Source organism: Atractosteus spatula, chromosome 13, assembly GCF_055471065.1.
Source record: "Atractosteus spatula isolate fAtrSpa1 chromosome 13, fAtrSpa1.hap1, whole genome shotgun sequence".
Taxonomy (NCBI): Eukaryota; Metazoa; Chordata; class Actinopteri; order Semionotiformes; family Lepisosteidae; genus Atractosteus; species Atractosteus spatula.
The window spans coordinates 15,858,479-15,880,271 of record NC_142718.1 but is presented as its reverse complement, the minus strand read 5'-3'; positions in this window follow the sequence as shown (position 1 = coordinate 15,880,271).

The window sequence follows — 21,793 nt, the reverse complement described above, 5'->3', positions numbered from 1 at the left end:
GCAATTATTATTATTATTATTATTATTACATAATATGTTTATGTTCCTAAATTAATATTGTTTATGATCTTCAGACACGTTATGCTCCTCTTCTTTTTATGCTCAGCTACTAAAATTTCCCTTTAGTTGTAAAATTCCATATATATATTCAATATTAAGCAGATTGAAACATGCACAGTAAAGAAATTAAATGATTAAATTGTTTCACTAACAACCAATGCACCACGAGTGCCCCTCTCGGTCATTTTGGCCAGCCAATCACGTACTGCGGTACAACGCGGTGAACTATAATTTTGCGTGATACGGGGCAGTACTGTGCATTTTGAGTGGCTGTATCTGTGGATGTGTGCTGAATCCGAAAATGTGTTTCAATTGACCCGTAGTGACAGGCTTGGTCTTACTAAACTGCCGGGATATGTTGAAATCAAGCTACATGTGTTATGCTTGTTTAGGGACTGACTCATGTCCTATAGTCGTGTCCTGTCAATCAGTCCCATGTTTTTCCAATCAAACAGCCAATCTATCTCTTGGTCAGTTTAACAAGCTGCCTGTCTAAGGCAGCTAGCTTCGCTGTGTCAATGCTCTGTCGTTGAGCTTCACAGCATTCGATCACTCAAACGCGTTGCCCTATTTTCCTTTTTCTAATGTTTTTTTATTATTAAACAAATTATCTCTGTTTTTTTCCATCAGAACAGTGTCAAAGTGGAAAATCTTTTAGCCAGTGTAATTACCATTCACTGCTAGCTGTGCCTTTTTTTGCCTGGTGGCAATTTCAGCTTTCAAACTGTCTTTTCAATTTCTAGCTAAGAGTCTGTATCATTTTTACTTCAAAATTTCTTAATTTAATTCTTCCCTTCAGCTCCCTTACTGTATCCCTGGCAGTTATTTCTAGAACTCATCCTTCTCATTTTCAGCTGCCTGCACCCTCTCTCTCTTCATAACTGAATAAGCTCCCTGAATCTGCACTTGGGCTCCAACCTTTCTCCACACTGAATTTTCATTTAAACTTCAGCCACAGCATAACAATATGTTGGTAAAGTTGCTGCTAAGGAATTAGGACTAGCTTTGATTTGTGCTTAGGATTTACTCATAAAAGCCTTCTTTCAAGATTTACTCAATAGTACAGCACCCTCATCAGGCGTGGATGGGGCACTGAGTGGACAAGCAATGGGGCTGGTGATGTCAGCCTCAGGAGTGCATGATGGGATAGATGAGAACCTGTCTGGAATAGTGGGGAGATATCAGGGGCATTAACTCCTGGGACTTGAGGGGGAAGGACAGAGGTTTCTGTTCATCCCTCACACCTGAAGAAGGCCCCACGGCCAAAACGTTGTTTTCTTTCTTCTCTTTTTTTCAGCATGGAATAAACATATTATGTTCATGTTGTGCTTGTGTGACTGTTCTATTTTTCCCCATCCTGATTTGTGATCTCGGGTTCCTACCCTGATCTGCCTGGCCTGTATTAGTGAGGACCTTAACACCATATTGCAGCCATTTTATTCTTATTGGCTAGGGAGAGCAGTCCTTTTAAAGATATTTGTTTTATGCTTTTTTGATTAATAAAAGAGTATAGGTGTGTTCCTATAAAACCTTGCAAAAACAAACAATAAAAATAACAGGCCTTTTTAGGGGCACACCACTCAAAACCTAACCAAAGCTTTACCAAATTTAATCATTTCCAGAATAAAAATGTTAGCACGGTTTAAAAACCTCTCCATTTGAATCATATAACAAAAAACTCACAAAATAACCACACATAGCAACATGAAACACAGAAGCCGCGGTCAACTGGCACACTGCTTACAGACTGCAGACTCTCTTGCCTAGTGTCGTCTGACACAATCTAGCTAGGTATCACGCAACTCATACATGCTGTGTGCATGAACAACTGGTTTTGCTTGTAATAAATTGACTAATAATAATAATAATAATTTGGCTGGCAATACCTGTGACACCCCTGACTGACAATGGCACCTCCCCAAGGTGGCGTGATGCACAGTTTGGAACCACTGTGGTAAAATGGTCGTGCGCCATGTAATGGCAAGAATAATGAAATGTTAGAAATGTAGCACCAAACAAAGTGCAATATGGCGAATATTGACTCATTTATTTTTTATCTCAAGGGCCGGTTAAAACTGGCAGCCAATATCGAATGCCTGTATGAGCTGCATACCCGAGTTTTCCCACTTCGGTCCAGAAAGAACTAGCCCTCAAAGCCTTTTTAAAGTCTCTGACCCCAGAGGGACTGCACAGGCATGTGCACCAGGAAAAGCCAGCCTTGTTACAGCAGGCCTTGGATATTGAAATTGAGGCCCTGCTTATGGAGGTGGGCATGGACAGGCAGAAGTGCATGCCCCAGGAAGGGTTGATAGCCAAGGGAACACCGAAACTGAGACATACCAGTAGCAGAGGTGGAGAAGGAATTGTGAGCATATTCCGCCCAGGAGAGTAGGGAAACCCAGTTGTCCTGCATGGTAGAGATGTAATCTCTTAGAAAAGTCTGAAGTTCTTGATTGGTACGTTCTGTTTGCCCATGAGCTTGTGGGTGGTATGTGGAGGTCAAGGAAACTAAGGCTCCAAGAGATTTACAGAAGGCATGCCAGAACTTGGAAACAAACTGAGGACCCCGATCCGAGATGTCCTCGGGAATTCCATGGAGTCTGAAAACATGCTGAATGAAAAGGCTGGCCAGTTCCTGGGTGGTGGGCAAAGACGGCAGGGGAACAAAATTAGCAGATTTCAAGAACCGGTCGATGATGACTAGGACGGTGGTGCAACCCTGGCTGATGGGGAGGTCAGTGACAAAGTCCACCGAGAGGTGGTTCCAGGGGTGCTCCGGATTGGGTATAGGCTAAAGCAATCCAGGGGTCTTAGTGCGAGGAGTCTTGATTCGGGCACAGATAGTGCATGCACGGACGTAGTCACCAATGTCCTTCTGAATTGTAGACCACCAGAAGTCTCTAGAAACCACCTCAAGAATGGGTTTGATGCTGGGGTGTCCTGCAAAGCAGGAGTCATGTGCCCATCGAAGGACTGCGGACCTGACTGAGTTGACCACATAAAGTCTGTCCAGGGGATACTGCTTGGGGTACAGTGTGGATCTCCAGGGCGCGTCTTACTGTCTGTTCAATATCCCATCTATAAGGGATAAGAGTGTTGTACCCCATTGTGCCTCCAATCGGTGTCTCAATTGTTCAAGCGCCAACTTGATGGCTAGGAGTTCACGATCTCTGACATCGTAGTTCATCTCAGCCGCAGTCAACTTTTTAGAGAAAAAGCACAAGGGTGTAGGATGCCTTTGGCCCCGTGGCGCTGAGAGAGAACGGCCCTGACACCATGGCCCGAGGCATCAACTTCAACAACAAAAGGAAGGGTGGGATCTGGGTATTTCAGAAGAGGAGCAGAGGTAAAAAGGTCCTTTAAGCATCCGAGGGCGTCATCGGCTTGAGGGGTCCATTTACCCTGTTGCGGGCCCTTCTGTGTGAGGGCCGTAATAGGAGCCACTACCGAACTAAAATTACGAATAAACCTCCTATAAAAGCTTGTGAAACCCAGAAAACGTTGTACCTGTCTTAGGGTTTTTGGAGTTGGCCAATCTGTAATTGCAGCAATCTTGCTTTGGTCCATCATGACCCCTTGTGGTGACAGGATATAGCCCAGGAATTGGATTTTGGATACATGAAAAATGCATTTTTCCTTCTTAACATAGAGCTTGTGATGAATCAGGCGAGACAGGACCTCCCTTACATGAGAGATATGTTTCTGTAGGTTAGTAGAGAAAATCAAGATATCATCAAGATACACAAGGAGGCATTTCTGAATGAGATCTCAAAAAATATCATTCATAAAAGACTGAAAGGCCGCAGGTGCATTCACAAGACCAAAAGGCATGACAAGATACTCATAATGTCCATGAGTTGTTAGAAAGGCAATCTTCCAATCATCCCCCTCCCGTATTCTAATTAGATTGTATGCCCCCCGGAAAACCAGCTTGGTAAAAATTGTAGTACCCCGAACAGATTCTAAAGCTGAAGGAATGAGTGGGAGGGGATAGCGGTTCTATCAATGCAAGGACGGAGGCCACCGTCATTCTTCCCTACAAAAAAAAATCCTGCACAAGCTGGAGAGGAAGAGGGGCATATGAAACCTTCTTAAATGCCTCCTGGATGTATTTTTTCAGGGCCTCTGACTCCCCATGTGAAAGGGGGAAAATTCTCCCCTTTGGGGCAAAACACCCGGTAGGAAATCGATGGCACATTCACAAGCCCTGTGAGGGTGGGGGGGGGGACAGTGCCCTTTGTTTGCTGAAGGCCTCAGATGGATCAGAGTAACATGCAGGAATGTCAGGAGAGCTACCTGGAGAGAGTTTAACGAGGCGTTAAACACTGAGGACCCCAAGCTAGCAACTCACCCCTAGTCCAGGAAAACTGAGGATCATGTTTTTGTAACCATGGGAACCCCAAGACCAGAGGGTGGTGTGGTGTTTCCAGGAGGTAAAATTGTATAAGTTCCTGATGAAGGGCACCGACCTGAAAAGACAATGGTGAGGTCTGTCAACTAATGACACCCAGGGAAACAGGGGATCCATCGAGGGTCTGCACACGAAGAGGGGGTCGAACAGGGATAAAGGGAATATTCCAGGAACAAGCCAAGGAGACGTCTAGGAAATTTCCGGCGGCCCCTGAATCGATAAAAGCTAGAAGGTCAAGTTTAGACGAGCCCCAAGGGAGGGAAGCGGGAACAGACAAGGCATTAAAAGAGGTAGGGAAATGTTGACTGCGTCCCACCTGTGAACTGGGCTTAGATAGGGGGCGCCGTGGAAGGCGGGAGGGACAGTCCGAACAGTAATATCCTAGATGACCACAATAAAAACAGCAATTCTCCCATATGTGTAACTCTTGTGCAGAGTGAGGTGGGAGTAAGCGATCTCCATAAGCTCCGGGGGGGCGAGGGTTAAACCGGGAGAAGTAAGGGCAGGAAGTTGAGTAGGTGCAGAAAGGTTCCGTTAGTCTCCGTCCTCCCCTTCGGCGAAGGCTGTCATCCAATTTGATCACTAAGGAAACTATTTCCTTGAAGGACTTTCCTCTTAGAGGCAATAGAAACAGATTGTCTTTAACTTCTTCCAAGAGTCCTTGCTTAAAAAGGGGGATCAAGACCTCATCATCCCAGGACAGCTCCGCCGCAATGACCCAGAATTCCAGTGCGTAGTCCGCCACCGACCTCTTGCCCTGCCTCAAAGCCATCAGTCTGGAAGGTGCATCCTGAGACGGGGAGGGGTGGTGAAATACGGTTCTCAAGGTCTCTTGAAAAAGATTAAAATCTGAAATTTCAGGAGCTTATCGGTCTAAGAGCACAGTTGCCCATTCCAGAGCTCTTCCAGAACAAAGGGAGACAATAAAAGCTACCTTAGCCAAGGGAGAAAAAAATTCTTCTGGATGTAAGCGAAAAACCATTAAGCACTGAGCTAAAAAGCCCCTACACTTGCTAGGATTTCCGTCAGACTTTCCGTGGTGATAAACGGTACTACTCAAGAAGAATGGGAAGCTGCAGGGGGGGGCGGGAATGTCCTTCGGTAGCACTAGTGGGACTGCCGCTGCAACTGCCTCTGCAGGGGCAGGTGCCGCTGCTGCGGCTGGCTGTGTTGACATATTAGGCAGGTGAGCAGTAACGCCGTGAATCTCAACACTTTCTGTGGGGTCCATATTAAGGGCTCAGTATTCTGTTAAGAATTAGTAGTGAGGACCCTGTGCAGAAAACCAGGGTGATCTCCAGAGGCGTAGTCAATAGAACAATCTGAGGTCCTAAAGCTGAAGATAGACAAGCTGGTGCAAAAGTACAAACCAGAAGCAAAGCCGTAAACCATGAGGAAGCTGAGAGTTGAAACCAGAACGAGAATCAAAATACCAAAACCAAAAAACCAAGAGACGTAGTCAAAAAACAAGCCAGGATCAGGAAGCCAAAAACCATGTAGTAAATAATTGTGAGAATCGAGGTAGCTCTAGCCAGGAAGAACCCTAATACTGAGCACGGTGGAGAGTGTGAGGCAGCATTAAATAGGCAGGGGTAAATGGGCTAATTGGGAACAGTGCTGGAATGTGAGGTGGAATACTGATTCCTCCGGGGGCGTGGCATAACAACTGGCCTACCATTTGTCATTTGGGGAGCATCACTGTGTGTCCCAAGGATGATCCCCTCCTCCAGGGTCTGCTTGGCAGCTGGTCAGTCACCGGAAGAAGCGCCATCAGGGGTGCAGTGCTCACGCCCCCAGAATCAACCAACAGCCTGCCAGATCGGCAGCACTGGGAGCGATGCCAGGGGGCCCAGCACTCGCACCCCCCTGAAGCAAATGACCACCTACTATTCTGGCAGCACAGACAGCACCATCCCCAACCCTCACTGGTTTCTGCAGGGTTCCCTGGGGACATGAGCAGCCCACATTGGAAGGCTCTCTGTACCCCAGCTCTTGGGGAAACCCCCAGTGGAGCCTCTATAGAATAGGGGGCAGGGCTGGGGCTTTCAGCAGACAAGATAGGCAGTGCAGGAGCTTTTTCAATGCAGCTGTCTGGGACTGCAGCAGCAGCTGCAGGAGTTGTTGGCTGAAAATGTGGACTTGTTTGCAGCAAGGGATGAGGACTGCACTCAAATGGGCCTGGTGTCTTCATGACTTCTACACTGGGGAAGCCCATCCGTATTCTACACCAAACCCATCCGTATTCCCCCCCGTCGCATGCCCTTTGCAAAGAGAGCTGTAGCAGATCAAAGAGATGGCAACTGCTGGGGTTACTGGACCATCAAACAGCCCTTGGTTTTTTCCAGTTGTCCTCATCAAGAAGAAGGACGGGACGGGACGGGACGTGACGGTTTTGTGTGAATTACAAGAAGCTGAACAGCATCACCTGGAAGGACCCCTACCCTCTTCCCTGGATCGATGACACCCTGGATTGCCTTGCATCTCCGTAGCAGTTATTGGCAGGTAGAGCTCACTTTGGAAGCTCGTGCCAGGACTGCTTTCTCACTGGGGCAGGGACTGTGGCAGTTCACAGTAATGCCCTGTGGATTGTGCAATGCCCCTGCCAACTTCGAGTGCCTGCTGGAGATGCTAGCATCTGTTCCCCAGTCCCTTATACTGTAATATTTAAATATTGATAAGAGTTGATTTAGGCATACTTTTTACTAAAGTAGTTCTGGATGTTAACTTTTGCTTTTACTTTATTACAGTTTTTTCATAGTACAGTATTTTGACTAACATAACACATTTGAATACTTTACACACTCTGTCTTCTACAACAGAGTTTATAACAGATGCATAGAGAGAGAAGCCTCATGATTAAATCCCAGCAGGAGCAGGGCATCATATTACTGCCATGGCTAACAAACATATTTTCATTCCTGTTACACTGGCACATTGTAGTTTTGGAGCCAAATAAACAGGTAACAAATTAGAAGACACATTTATTCTATCCCTCCATCCCTCCCCTCCAGGGAGCCTAGCCATTTGTCTTGTATATGACTGTGCCATTTGTATTGCTAGATGGCATAGTCATATACAAGGCAGTAAATAATTCTTGTTTGAGGGGTCACCTCACTGTGACACAGGTATTCTCTTTAATCTTTTCAGAAGAATGTGTGTGAAGTGAACGTGCTGTGACAGACCTGAAACGCAGGCATATTGGCACAATGCTGGCACGATTACTTACTTTGAAATTAGTGCTTAGACTACATTTAGTCTATGGTGATTTTTGACTGAAATAATATGTCAAACCTCACTCTGACAGTTATATTGTATAAGAAAAAAATCATTATGATGTAAAAGTAATAATTCAATGACGTGATCGCAGAATGTGTCTGTAAAACTTAATTTTTAACAGAACGATTGAATTTAACCTGAGAAGTACCACTATCTTTTTAGAAGCACTGAAAAGAGCTATAAAAAGACAATACAATAAAATGTACACATTTCCAACAGGTTTTCTTTTCACCTCAAGAGCAACTTTCTTTTAAGAACGTTGCTTTTGAACTACAGTGCAGTAAGAAATACCAGTCATTATGTTATGTAACATAGATTCAACTGATTTCAGAATGTTTGTGTAATTGTGCACTTCTCACCAAAAAATCTTTATCCTGCAAAGTAAATCTCTTTTCATAGCCATTGCTTCAACCTGAGAAGAATTTCTGTTGCACAATATCACCCAAATCAGTGTTTTATGGAAAAAGGTAATTATATTTTATAAGCAACTACAAGAAAGTGATATCATTGTGGAAGATGTATAAGTGCATAATTGAAGCAGAAAAATTGCTTTTATCCTGTTGAGAAGGTCTTTACGAACTTTGTACATACTTTTTCTGCTGACCCTGCAGTATTTTATAAGGTAGACATGAAAACCTGTTTTGAACTGGAATGGAGGAATGCTGGAAGAAAAGGGCTATTATGTAATTCTATACTGTATTGTATAGGGATGCATTCTACAAAAGTAACCAATCGTACTAAAAGACTCTTTGGCAAATACGGAAGGGAAAGATGAGCATGATTCTGGAATGCTGCCAATCTGAAAAGCACAGGGAAGCATGATAGATAACAGAAAAAATATTTAAGAACTGTTTTAGTTTAATTGCGTTGAGAAAAATACATCTCTGTGTGTTTCACTCCAATAAGCATTAAATAAATAATTCTTTTAACTTCTGAGATGGACTCCTAACTGTCTTTTAAGGGGAAGCAGAAAAAATTATCCAACAATTGGCATCACGAACTGGATTCTTAATTAGGGTAAGTACCTTGGATTTATTAGTCGTCTTTGTTTCATCCCATTACAGGAGAAATCTTTTAACAGATGAAAAAAGTGCTCCAGGCAGTATAAGGAAACCAAGGTTTCTGGCCGAGGCCAGGTTGTTTGTGTCTGAGGGGGGACCAGATCAGTTCTCGAAGGTAGTGGCTCAAGACACAGCCAGGTTTTCTGGTAGTAGGATTTTTTTGAAAGGGCACTATGTACTAAGTTGACCCAGGTAGTTCATAACATAGCTGCAAAGCAATTTTGGAAACTCTACCATCTCACACATGCAGACCGCAGAAATATTGGAAAAACACAATGGGATACTAAAAAAATCCTGTTTCTTTTCGCATTTACGAATTTGCTTTGCATAAAAAAGAAAAATAATGGTCTTACAATTATTGGTCAATACAATTTTTAAATTAATATTTCTAACCTTTTTAAATATGTGGCTTGAAAGACAGGTTGAATCTTTAAATGTCCCTTGATTTGCATATTTATTTAAGAAGGTGCAATGAGAAACTGATTTCTTCTTCAGATTTAAAAAAGGACACAGCTACAAAATATTAAGATGTATTTGTTAAAGCCTTTTTAAGAACATGCAATTGTTTTCTAATGTTAGCTTTTTTAGGCTAAACCCACAACTCTTCTGTTTAATGTATAACATTGGAGACAAATTAAATTTTCCTGTTCACACAAACACACAGAGGACACTGGTATTAACTGCAAAATCAACTGCCCCCCCCCCCCCAGGCAAACACAGAAGCAGCCTTGCAGACATTTTTATCTATGCAGCAGTAACAGAGTGTCTGAATCTTTGACACGGTTTAACTGCAGGTCAAAGTCGCCGCACATGATCACCTGAAAAAGAAGACTATATCTCAGGAATGAAAGCAGCTGGGAAACTACTTTCAATTACACAAACTGGCATAAATGGAGCACTAACGAATGAGACTGGTTCAGTTCTCCTACGACATTGCTGAGTGACATTGCGGCCTCGAAAAAATAAATTCCTATATCTTGCTAAAGAAGACAGCACAAATGTTACTTTCAATGGCACAAATATGGCTCTAACAAATGCAGAGGGTTTTCTTTATCCATTTCAGCTAAATGAGGGGAATCAAATCAGTCAGAATCTCGGAGTGCCAACTGTAAAAATAACCCTTCTTCCCCCCTTTGTTTAACTTTAAGAATTTAGCAAAGAATTAATCAGAAAACCATCACTTAATTTATCCAGATACACAAATTCACACCAGAGCCAACAGCAAGCTATAATAGTGGACTATTTTTATGTATTCACTATATAAGAAACAAACAAAAGTAATACTCTGATCACGCTTTGAATCATTGGGTGCAGTGCTTTGTCCATTACCACTACAAGGACAATACGTTTTTTAAAAAGAAATGGATGTCAAAATGTTTTCGAAATGTCCACCTGTGATATTTTAGCTGCTTAGTTATGTCACGCCCAGTACACCTAGAGGGCGCTCTACTTCTCTCCTGTTCCTAGTTCCCTGTGATTATTCATGCCTTTCTGGTGTGTCTTGTTGTGTAGCCTATTTACTTCCTGCTTCTGCTCTGCTCCTCCCTCAGTATTGAGGTTTGGATGTCCTGAGACCTGCCTAGCACCTATCACCAAATTATTAAAAATCTAAAGAGTATACAACTTAAATTCTTTATTGGAAAAATATTGTCCCTCTGCAGCGACCTGGATTCGAAACCGGGCATTTTCTGGCGACAGCTCAAATGCTGTATATGAGACGTTAAGCTTTATTAGCTCCACCTGGCGGTTTTACAAGGTGATTCCAGATATTATCATTACACGTGGTGTGATGCGTTATGATGCGCCATGCCTACCGCGTTTTGACGCAGCATACTTCGTGCATTTTGAATGGTTGGATCTGTACAATTGTAATTAGAAAGTTTAATTATCACTCAAAGGAAAAAAATCACAAATCTGATAACATTCTATTAACAAGCATCAGTCTTTATTGCATAATCTAATGTATATTGACAACCAGAGAGGTCGAAAATCAAATATAAGAAATGATTGTGCAATAAAAGGTAAATAATAAATTATCTTAAACAGAGACAACTTATCAGGGTAACACTTTATAATAAATGGAGTTTTTAATGAAAGTTCGGGAGGAATGAAGGCAGCCGCGCTCATTCGACACAGCTGCTGCAATTCTCACTAATCCTGACGTAAGCAACCGGTCTCCATAAATATCAAACGTCACCCTCTCCTCTTCCTCGTTCGTTTTCTGCATGGTTTGTTTTCGCCTAGCTCGAATCCGTGCTCCCTTCTCATGGATCTACAAATCCGCCGCTCCGATGAAGACCTTTTCTGCAGCGCAGGAGACTCTCCTACCCCTCTCGTCTAGTCCTCCCCCCACTGCTCCCCTCACCTCCGTCTCATCGCCTCCTTCAGCCGCTGTGCCACATCAGCGCCGCTCATCTCCCAGCCAGTCCTCACAAGATCCAACTCCTCGCCAAAGACTGCGTTCCGCCGTCGTAGTCCCTCTCTCATTACAAACCCAGCCTTCCCGTTCCTCCACGGCAAAGTCTCCAAATAACCCCCGCTTCTATCGAGGATGTCCCTGCCGCCGCGCTTCACGCACATTGGCTCCCCCTTCTCCCAGATCATCTCTCGCGATTTCCAACCGGACCGTAGCAAGCCTCCAGAGGATACTTCGAAAACATGGAGTCCATTTTAAAAGAAACACTTCCAAAAAAAAAAAAAGCTCTGTTTTCCCTGTACTTAACCACAGTCTACACAAGGAAACATCAGCTCCACAGCTTCCCCCGGCGCCCTCTGATGACATCACCCGCGCCGCCGCCACTCATCCTAACGTGAGGACCCCGAGGCCGCCCGCTCCTCTGCCTGTCGCGTCTTCTGTCTTGTCTTGTCCTGATATATCCGTGTCTGTGTCTCTTCCCCAAGCAATCCATTCCTCTGCTGAACAACTGCACCTAGCCTCTTCCACCCAGCCTCCTCCCCTAAACTCCTTGCTGCCGAGTCTAAGGCCCCAGGCTCACGCCCCTCCCCACCCCCTTCTCTGCTTAATCTAATTTCTGCACTCTCCTCTGTCTCTACCTCCGGCGTCCAACACGGCTCAAGCTCCGCCAGCTTGGTGCCTTCGGCCCTGGTTTCTTTTCTTTCGGCCCCTGCTGCTGTCTCCACGGCCCGAAGGCCAGCTAGTAAACGACCCCCAGCTCAGCCAGCAGGCCCTTACTCTCCCCCTGGCGTCCAAGACGACTCAGCAGCCTCCTCAGTCCTTCACGCAGCCTTCGCCCCTGCTTCAATTCCTCAACAGTCTTCGGCTTCCATATCCCAAGCCACCGAGCTTCAGGCCCCAGATCCGTCAAACTCCTCCTACCACAATCTGCTTTCCACCCTTCTTCCCTCCTCATCTTCCCCCTTCCCCAGTGTCCAACACGGCATCCGTCATCCCATGCCTTCGGCCCTGGATTCCAATCTCCCCTTTACTAAGAACAGCCGTTCCTCTCCCAGCTCCTCCTAACACACTAAAGTTTAGTCCTCCTCCCATTCCCTTTTTACTCGGGCAGCAAATTCTGAAGTGCAGACGTCAATCTAGCTCACCTTCTCTCTTCCTCCACTTACAACTCCGATTCTAGAACAGTCGTCTGGGGCTCGATTTCCGTTACTCTCAAATCTTCTGACCCTCACTCTGCTTCAGTCCTTCGAATTTCCGACTTCTGCTTGGCTTTCAGCATTTTCCATGACATCACGTGCTCCGTCTTTCCCCAACGTCGTCAGGAACTCGACAATTACATGCACAGCATCCCCGATCTATCTGTCCTTTTCGAGGGCTCCCTGTTCTACGATACCCATAAGCAGTTCTTGGCTGAGGCCGCTGCCCGCCTACTCCAACGGAACCAGCGCACCTACTGGGGAGCCCTCGATATGCGGCCCTTCCATGCTCGCTCCACCTTCAGCATTCCCAAAAGACTACTGGCTTTTCCGTCTACCCGAATCGACATCCCGGCTCTTGCTTCCGGCATGCTCCGTCACCCCGACCCCTCTTCCACCCACATCTTACTCAACGGCCTTTCCTTCGGATTCTCACCAAGCCCGTGCACACTTCCTTCTTCCTCCGTCTTTTGCAAAAATTTGCAATCTGCCACCACCGATCCCCAGTCCATTGATTCCTTGCTAGCATCCAAAGTCGAGAATGGTTTCATGATCGGCCCACTTGACTCTCCCCCATTCCCTGCATACCACATCAATCCCATTGGTATAGCGGTCCGTCCAGGTGCCTGGCTCGCTAAGGCCGACATCTCCAGTGCCGTTAAAGTTATGCCTCCCGACCCAGACCTCTGACACCTCTTCGGAGTTCATTGGCGGAACAAGTTCTTCGCAGTCCGCCTTGCCTTCGGACGTAGGAGTAGCCCAAAAAATTTTCGGTACCTTAGCCAAAGCTCTCGGCTGGATCCCCTTGAATAACTATAAGCTTCCTTTTCTCGTCCACCTTCTCGATGATTTCCTTACCATAGACTTTCCTCACACCCCACCTGCAAGAGCCTCCTCCACACTTATTTCCGTTTCAGGAAACTAGGGGTACCCCTTGCCACGGACACAACAACTGGCCCCTCTCATATAATCCAATTCCTCGGGATCACCCTCAATTCCATCAATTTCTCCGCTTCCCTGCCTCGCGACAAAATTGACAGGATCCAGATGTATATCTCTACCTATTCTTCCGCCAAATTTTGCACAAAGAGGGAACTTCTCTCTCCGCTCGGCCACCTCAATTACGCCATGCGTATCATTCCTCAAGGATGGTCTAGCTTCTTGACCTCGCCTCTTCCGTGCCCTCTCTTTACCACCACGTAAGCCCTTCAGCCGACTGCAAATCCGAGCTCAGGCTTTGGCAGCTTCTCTTGGCCAACTGGAATGGCATATCTCTCTTCTACGATGACCTCCTCTCTGACACCGAGGATATCCAGCTTTTCACAGACGCAGCCCCCTCAGTCGGTTTCGGAGGCTATTACAAAGGCCAATGGTTTGCGGCCCCTTGGCCTCCCGAATTCTCTCCAATCCCTCTCGCCAACCAGTCCTTGTTAGAAATATTTCGAATTGTCGTTGCTGCTTCTCTTTGGGGCCAGAATTGGAAACAAAAACCGTCCTCATCCATTCAGCCATCCATGCAGTAGTTCATATAATCAACAAAGGAAGGTCTTCATCCCAATCCATCATGAAATTCCTCTGCCACCTTAAATGGATTTCTCTCACACATCAATTCATCCGCGTAGCTGCTCACATTCCAGGCCACCTTAATGAGATAGCTGATTCTCTCTCTCGCTTTCAATTCAGGAACTTGGCACCAGATGCAAGACCGAACCCGTGCACAGTACCTCCCTATTCGGAACTCACGTTCCTCTGAATCATCCTTTCCATTGCTATCTCCAGCTGGCCCAGCAAACTATCCTCTTAGGGATCGCCCCTCGAACTCTCAATTCTTACTCCACTGCCTGGAAGGGCTTCCAATCCTTACACCCCTCCGCGAACATAAAATTCCCTTCTTTCGACATTCTCACCGTATCATCCTTCGTTTGCTATCATAGAAACTCACTCAAGGTACGAGCATCCACCACCAAAGTATACCTGTGCGGCATCCACTTCTTCCGTAAACTCCTTTTCGGCACAATCTGTCCATCCCTTATCCACCCTCAAATTACTCTCCTTGAAGGCTTTCAGCGGCTTGAAAAACCACTTCCAAACCTACGCGCACCACTTACCTCAGACATCCTTGAATCCTGCATCTACGTTGTCAGGTTGGGTTACCACTCACCCTGGGTCGACCGCCCTCTTGAATCTTTATTCTTGTTAGCCTTCTTTATCTTCCTAAGGTGCTCCGAAATTACCACTAATTCCACATCCTTCGATCCTTCTTCTCAACCCTGCTTATCTGACATCTCCATCTTATCTTCCGAGACACTGACCTTCTATCTCAAGAAAAGCAAAACCGACCAACTCAGATCCGCCACTCTCATCTATTATTTCAAACTCTGTTCCTACATAAGCCCTTACGAGCCTCTATCCCATTACGCACATCTTCGCACCTCTGCCGGAGCTTCGCCTACTGCCCCTCTGTTCGCAAACGAGAAGGGCCGTATCGTGATACCCTCCTAAACAATTCTCCGGGCCCTCCTTTAGATCAGGGGCCACATCCTCCGCCGCTCGCCAAGGCATACCCAAGTATCTCATCAAGCAACTCGGCCGTTGATCCTCCGAGGCTTACCATGCGTACATTAAAACTAACCCCGGTATCCTCAAGCAGTCACTTTCTCTCCTCGGCTGAATTGGCCCGATAATCTTTTGTTTTTGTTTTTCTGCACTTGGGGGTCCTATCCTCCTAACTTTCATTAATAAGTCATTAGCAAACATTATATAATGCTTAATAGATCATTAGTTCATGTACATTCATATAGTTATAAATGTCATTAAGTGATCATTCATATCTCATGTGTTTTTAAACATTTACAAATGATTTAACAAATGGCTAATAAAGAATTTTTTCAGTAACACATTATTCATGTTGACAAATCATTTTGTTAATGTCTAGCTGATTAGTAATGTTTTTAAAGACCAGTTACACCTGTTTTATTTATCATATACAAGTTTGTTGTTCATGAGTTGTACAGTCTGTAAAACTAGCTATTTCATGTTTCTGCCTACTTTGTAACATTGAAAGAATTTATGCAGGCTTTTGCACTTTACATCATAACATGTCATTTATTCATTAGTTGTAGATCTTTTTGCAGTACCCAATCTAAAGTTGAAACTATTCATCCATTGTAAAGGTTTATAAACCTTGTAGATCGTTGTAGATCTTTTCGCAGTACCTAATCTAAAGTTGAAACTATTCATCCATTGTAAAGGTTTTCTATCAAGTACATTTATAGGCATTGGGCTTTGAGCTGACAAACTTTGTGCCTTGGTGAGAGAGCAATGTGTCCTAAGGAGTCGTTGGTTAATAAGTTTAGTTGTATGCTTGCAACAGACATTAATGACAAAAAGAATAACCCATTTTAAACCAAAAACATCAGGTTTATTGCCTCAATGACAGATTTATGATAAAACATGACCGTACTGTGTGTTACCAACAAAGCATAGTTTTTTTAGCAAAAATATTTTACAGCTTTTCCTTGATCTTAAATCATTTTATCAACATATCACAATTGCAAGGAACACCAAAATATATATCTGTAAAATGTATTTTTCCCTAAAAATATTTAACAGAATATATGCTGACACACATACAGATACTCAAAACACAAAATAAATATTATGAATTAATAATGAACAGTCTTTATCAGCTGTTGTTAGATGTAGTGATCCTAATCAAACTTTCCTAGTGTATGCAACAATATTATTTTGGTGAAATTAGACTAAATTAGTTTAGTGCAAGTAAATGTGTGTGTAAGAATGAATAAACTAGTCTCTAGACCAGTGGTTTTAACCTGTGGGCCGCGTTCTTCCAGTGGGGGGTGTGACTGACGTGACTGTCATTTAGCACAATTATACAGTACAGATGCAGCCATTCGAAACAAGCGGGGTATGCTGCGGTATAACACGGTGGGCGTGTCACAGTATACCGCATCATGCCATATGCAAATTAGATTATGTTAATAGTATCCGGAATCACCTTGTAAAACCGCCAGGTGGAGCTAATAAAGGTTAACCTCTCCTGTACAGCATTTGAGCTGTCACCAGAAAACGTCGGTTTCGAATCCTGATCACTGCCGAGGGACAATCTTTATTCAATTAAGAATTTAAGTTGTATACTCTTTAGACTTTTAAATTTAAACAGTGTATTACAGCATGATAATCATTAAACATAAAAAAGGCGGTATATTTTATAAAAGCAAGATTGTTCTGTTGGACAAAAGTACACAACCTACCACCTTTATCATAAATATTTTAATTATGCAGGAATATTTTATGCATCAAAGTCTTTACCGAAGATATTACTAATAGTATTAATAATGAATGACCTTGGACAAGCTGTAAGCTCAAAGTATTACCCTGGTCCACATTCTTTGTAACCGTCTTTGTAAACGAAAATAGTTTATTTTTTCATTGACAAAAAGTAACACCACAGCATTTAGTTGATCCGATCATGCATTCGTTTCCAATCATACAAAGTAATTATTGAGAATCTCCGATTCACCTTGCCTTTCACATGCTGATAAACGATATTAATTTAGGAACATAAACATATTACTGTATGTAAACTGTACTGTATATTGCTGGTCTTGGTAGTTTAAAGAAAAAATACACACCAGTATTCCATTTCTCCCTAAACATTTTAAGCATCAAAGTCTTACATTGTTGTTATTTGGGAAATGTTTTTACGTGCTCCTTCTGACCATATTAGGATTATATACTTTGCGAAAAGTGATAGTCTTTTAACCTTTTCTGTGAATTTGCTTGTTATCTAACAAATGCATACTTTTAGAATTTGATTAACAGGGAATATAATATGGAATTGCGTATCTAAACAAATTAATAACGATATAATTATATTCATGTACTGTCTGGCGGAATAAACTGAAGAGGTTAGTTAATGCGACACGGAATTATTAAGAATTATCACCTCTTTTTACACTTGAGAACAAATGAGAACATTCCACTCAGTGGGCGGTGCATTGTTATCTCAATCACCTGCTAATTCCTTTTACACCACTGGACGACAAGAGAATGTGACTGTACTGTATCTGTACAGAATGTGTGTTTCAATCAATACAGTAATTGATTAAAATCGCAATCGCGTGTTTAATTAAATGCCTTTTTTGATTCACAATCTGAAAATGAAAACCGCGGTAAAGTCACCTTGAATGTAAAAAAACGATTTTGGCACGCCTGTAGCATTTTCACGAAACCTCCTAGAGTTGTGAGAACACTTGCTTTGTGTATAAAGTACATTGTGAATGTTTTCACAGCCTTCACTTTGTCGTTTTTATGCCATTTTTTTGACCACGCACAAATATTCCTATGTCCATATCTTCGCAAGGGAATCAGTGTGAATTTTAATACTAATTAAATGACCGCGGGCACTTTCCACCCCCTCTACATTCTCAGAGTAGAACAGACTAACCTTCTAATGAAAGACGGTCCACCCCACACGGACAGGAAGTGTCCACAGGCACTTAAACTTAATATGGTCAGTAACAGTAAACAGTAACATGGTCAGAAGGAGCACGTACAAACGTTTCCAAAATAACCACATGTAAGACTCTGATGCTTAAAATGTTTAGGGAGAAAGTGGAATACTGGTGTGTATTTTTTCTTTAAACTACCAATACCAGCCATATACAGTCTGTAACGTAGGAATTTCTATATGTCTTTATTTAGTGGTTACATTAGTGACAAAGGCTAAACTTTTAGCTTCAGTAACGCGTATGCCATATGGCATACATGTTTGTTTTGGGTTTTGCTTGTTCACATATCTCCCCTTTTTATAAAGCGACATGGTTGAAAACTGTTCCAGAGCCATTGTTGTTTCATCAGTGAATAGAACATCATGAAATGCCTCTCCCTGTTCAATCCACTGGAAAAAAGAAAAGGAGCATAAAGCGTCTTATGGTCATAAACGATATTCATTTAGGAACAGCATCAGAGATATGTTTTTAACTGCACTGCATCGGAGAGAATACCATAGTGTGTTTTTTTTGTACTCCCTGGCGGAAACTGGCTTCCATAAGAATCAGTATGGCTCAGAGATTAAATAAAACTTCACTCGCACCAAACAAATGTATATTTCTAAATATCACAACATGATAGAATTTAAGTCATTTTAATAACAATGAATAGTCACCTATGCGTTACAATATAAACATTTATATTGATTTAAATCGCGTTTAAATCGCCTTTATTTAAAACCCATAAATAAAGCTGATACTGTTTAGACTTTTAATTATTTAAAACTGTATTACAGCAGCACAATGCACAATGCAACATAAATCGCTATCTTTGTCTTCTGTGTAATAATGTTCACCTCTCTGTCCAGCAAATTAACAATAGTAATAATAATGAACTTTATTGTATATGGCGCCTTTAAAGGTGGCTCCTCAAAGCGCTTTACAGGTTAAAAACAATAACAACAATACTGTTAGGCTGGGCAAACGATTTTTTTTTTTAAGAAATACAAAATGAGATATAATGATGTGTTCCGGCTTAGACATTAACGAAGAGCATAACACGTGGGCGGCGTAGTGGTCGGCTCTGGCTTTCCCATCTACTGTATACCGATACACTGCAAGTACAACCCCCCTCTCTGCGGGAGTGCTGGCTGTGACAAATTAAACCGGTTTCACAGGTATTTTCAAAGTAGAAGGGGGCGAGATTTCCAGCGAAAGACACCTCCCCCCTCAAAAACCCAGTAAGTACAGTACTTACTAGTTAAGAAAGCTAGGCTCCTCAATGAAATCGCTTTAACATGCTAATGCGCTGGTGTAACAGTCCGGGCGTGGCAAGCTTCTAATGTCAACCCGACTACGGCGGAAGGAACCCTTCTTTCATTGGAAGACAATGAACATATTCTAGCCCTAAATGAATTAATAGCAAACATAGTTTACATAAAAGACATTTTTCCAAGAAAGTTTAGTCTTTGTCACTAATGAAACCACTAAATAAAGACATAAATATAGAAATCTTAAGATTTTTAAAATACATGACTTTGCTAAAATTTATTTAAAAATAAAAACGATTACAAACGCCAGCGGAGAGAGAGAACAGGGGAGGGATGTTGGTTTTGCATAAAGGGCGGGGCTATTGAAATGAGGTCTATTTGGGAATGTGGAGTTACATGTTCTGGCTGTTTGTGAATTATCGTTGTTGAGTATGGAGTGTGGGGTATTGATTTTGTGTAATGCTTTATGTTGAAAATTGAGGTGGATTTTGTTTATGATAAAGAGGATAAACTGGGATGGGAGGAGGGTTTGGTTTTGCATAAGGGGCGGGATTATGATAATTGGATGAATTTGAGAGAGTTTAATGGTTTGATATATTTGATTTTGTATTGTGGTTGTTATCTATGTTTTTGGTTGGTATTATGTTTATATGGTTGTTTTTATTGGTTGGTCGTTATCATGGTTATTAATAATACGATCTATAGTTTAAATCTGAGCCTAAATAAAAAGAAAAAGCATTTTCAGAGAGCAATTACGCTGTGTTTATGTAGAACAAGTGATTAGGTTTATGAGCAATCTAATTACTTATTAGTTTAAAACGCTATATAAAATAAAGTTTATTATTAATTTGCTGGACAGAGTGGTGAACATTATTATGCATAAGAAAAAGATAACGATTTACGTTAAAAGACATTTAATTAAACACGGGTTTGTGATTTAAATGGGAATGGGGGTGACGGGAACTCTTAATCTAAATAAAAATAAAATAAATAAAACAGGTTTCGATAGTTAATAACCACTTTTTATGCACGAAACACGGGTGATTTTTCTTCCTCCTGATCAGTTTAGAAATCTGTGTACGCTGTAAGGTTTTTACTTCCTAATTAAACTTTTAAAATACACGTTTCGAATAGAAAGAAATCCTCTTCCTGGTACAGTATGTATAGCAAACCAGCACGTCTTTTTTCTCCAATCAGAGGGGTGTCAGATGGTGTCAGCCAATCACCATTCTGAAGCCCTACCATAATCTCTGGTATAGGGAGACCCAAGAATTCTGTCCGATAGTTTATGTAGATAGATGATAGATACTTTTATTGATCCCGTGAGGGAAATAAAGTAAATCATTTTCATTTTAGTAAATTATTAAGCGCTCGGTTAAAAGCAAAGGAGATTGTCTGTTATAGTGGACATAAAAACAAGAGTTTGCTGCGGCGTTATTGGAAACCCAAATTTAACAAAAAATCGCTGGCATTATATCCTAGAAGACACAGACCGGCGCCAGACCGGGAGAATGCCCGCAGCGTAAAAGAAAATGCCTGATGAACTAGGGATTGGACAGTTTCCAAGTGCTTGTACAATCAATGGAAATGTTCAAATAAATGTGCAAAAGAAATAAACAAAATAATAATTTATTTCTTTATCATATTGGCTAGCTAATGTCCTCTCTTTGCTAGTTAGTGGCTGTGTTTCTGCGTTGGGTAGCAACGGGTGACTGTTCTCAGGCGGAAGATGTAAACAGCTTAATTTTCGTGTTAAATAATTTTTTTAAATTAAAATTAATTCTATACAGCAATCGCATATTTGGGTACCGTTTCATAAAACTTTCATGCTTAAAATGTTTAGGGAGAAATGGAAGACTGGTGTGTATTTTTTCTTTAAACAACCAAGACCAGCCATACACAGTACAGTTTACGTACATACAGTAATGTTTATGTTCCTAAATTAATATCGTTTATGACCTTCAGATGCGTTATGCTCCTCTTCTTTTTATGCTCAGCTACTAAAATTTCCCTTTAGTGGTAAAATTCCATATAAATATTCAATACTAAGCGGATTAAAATGTGCACAGTAAAGAGATTAAATGATTAAATCTTTTCACTACCAGCCAATGCACCACGAGTGCCCCTGTCGGTCATTTTGGCCAGCCAATCACTTACCGCGGTGCCCTGCGGTGGCTTGTGGGTAGTTTACCGTACCGCGGGTTTGTACCATGCATTTTGAGTGGCTGCATCTGTATGTGACATGACAACATAGCTAATGCAGAATGTAGGATAACTGCCTAATTACCCTTCATATCATGGATACGTGGCTTGCATTTGGTTCTCTTACGAGGAAAGACACAGAGGAAGGCCCATCATCAAGCAGAGAAACTGCTTCAGTGTCTCATAACCCAAAATCCAAACCCAAACTAAAAAAGAAAATATAGCAGGGAGTACCTGGCTCTGCACTCTACGTGCGTGGGAACTGTGAACGAGCTGCTGCCGCTGTGTGTTGTGTGCTCTGAAATGTTATCAATTTTTTCAATGTAAAGCAGTGACGTTTTTTATGTCCAAAGTAAAATAGAAGCCACAATAAAGAAACTGGAAATG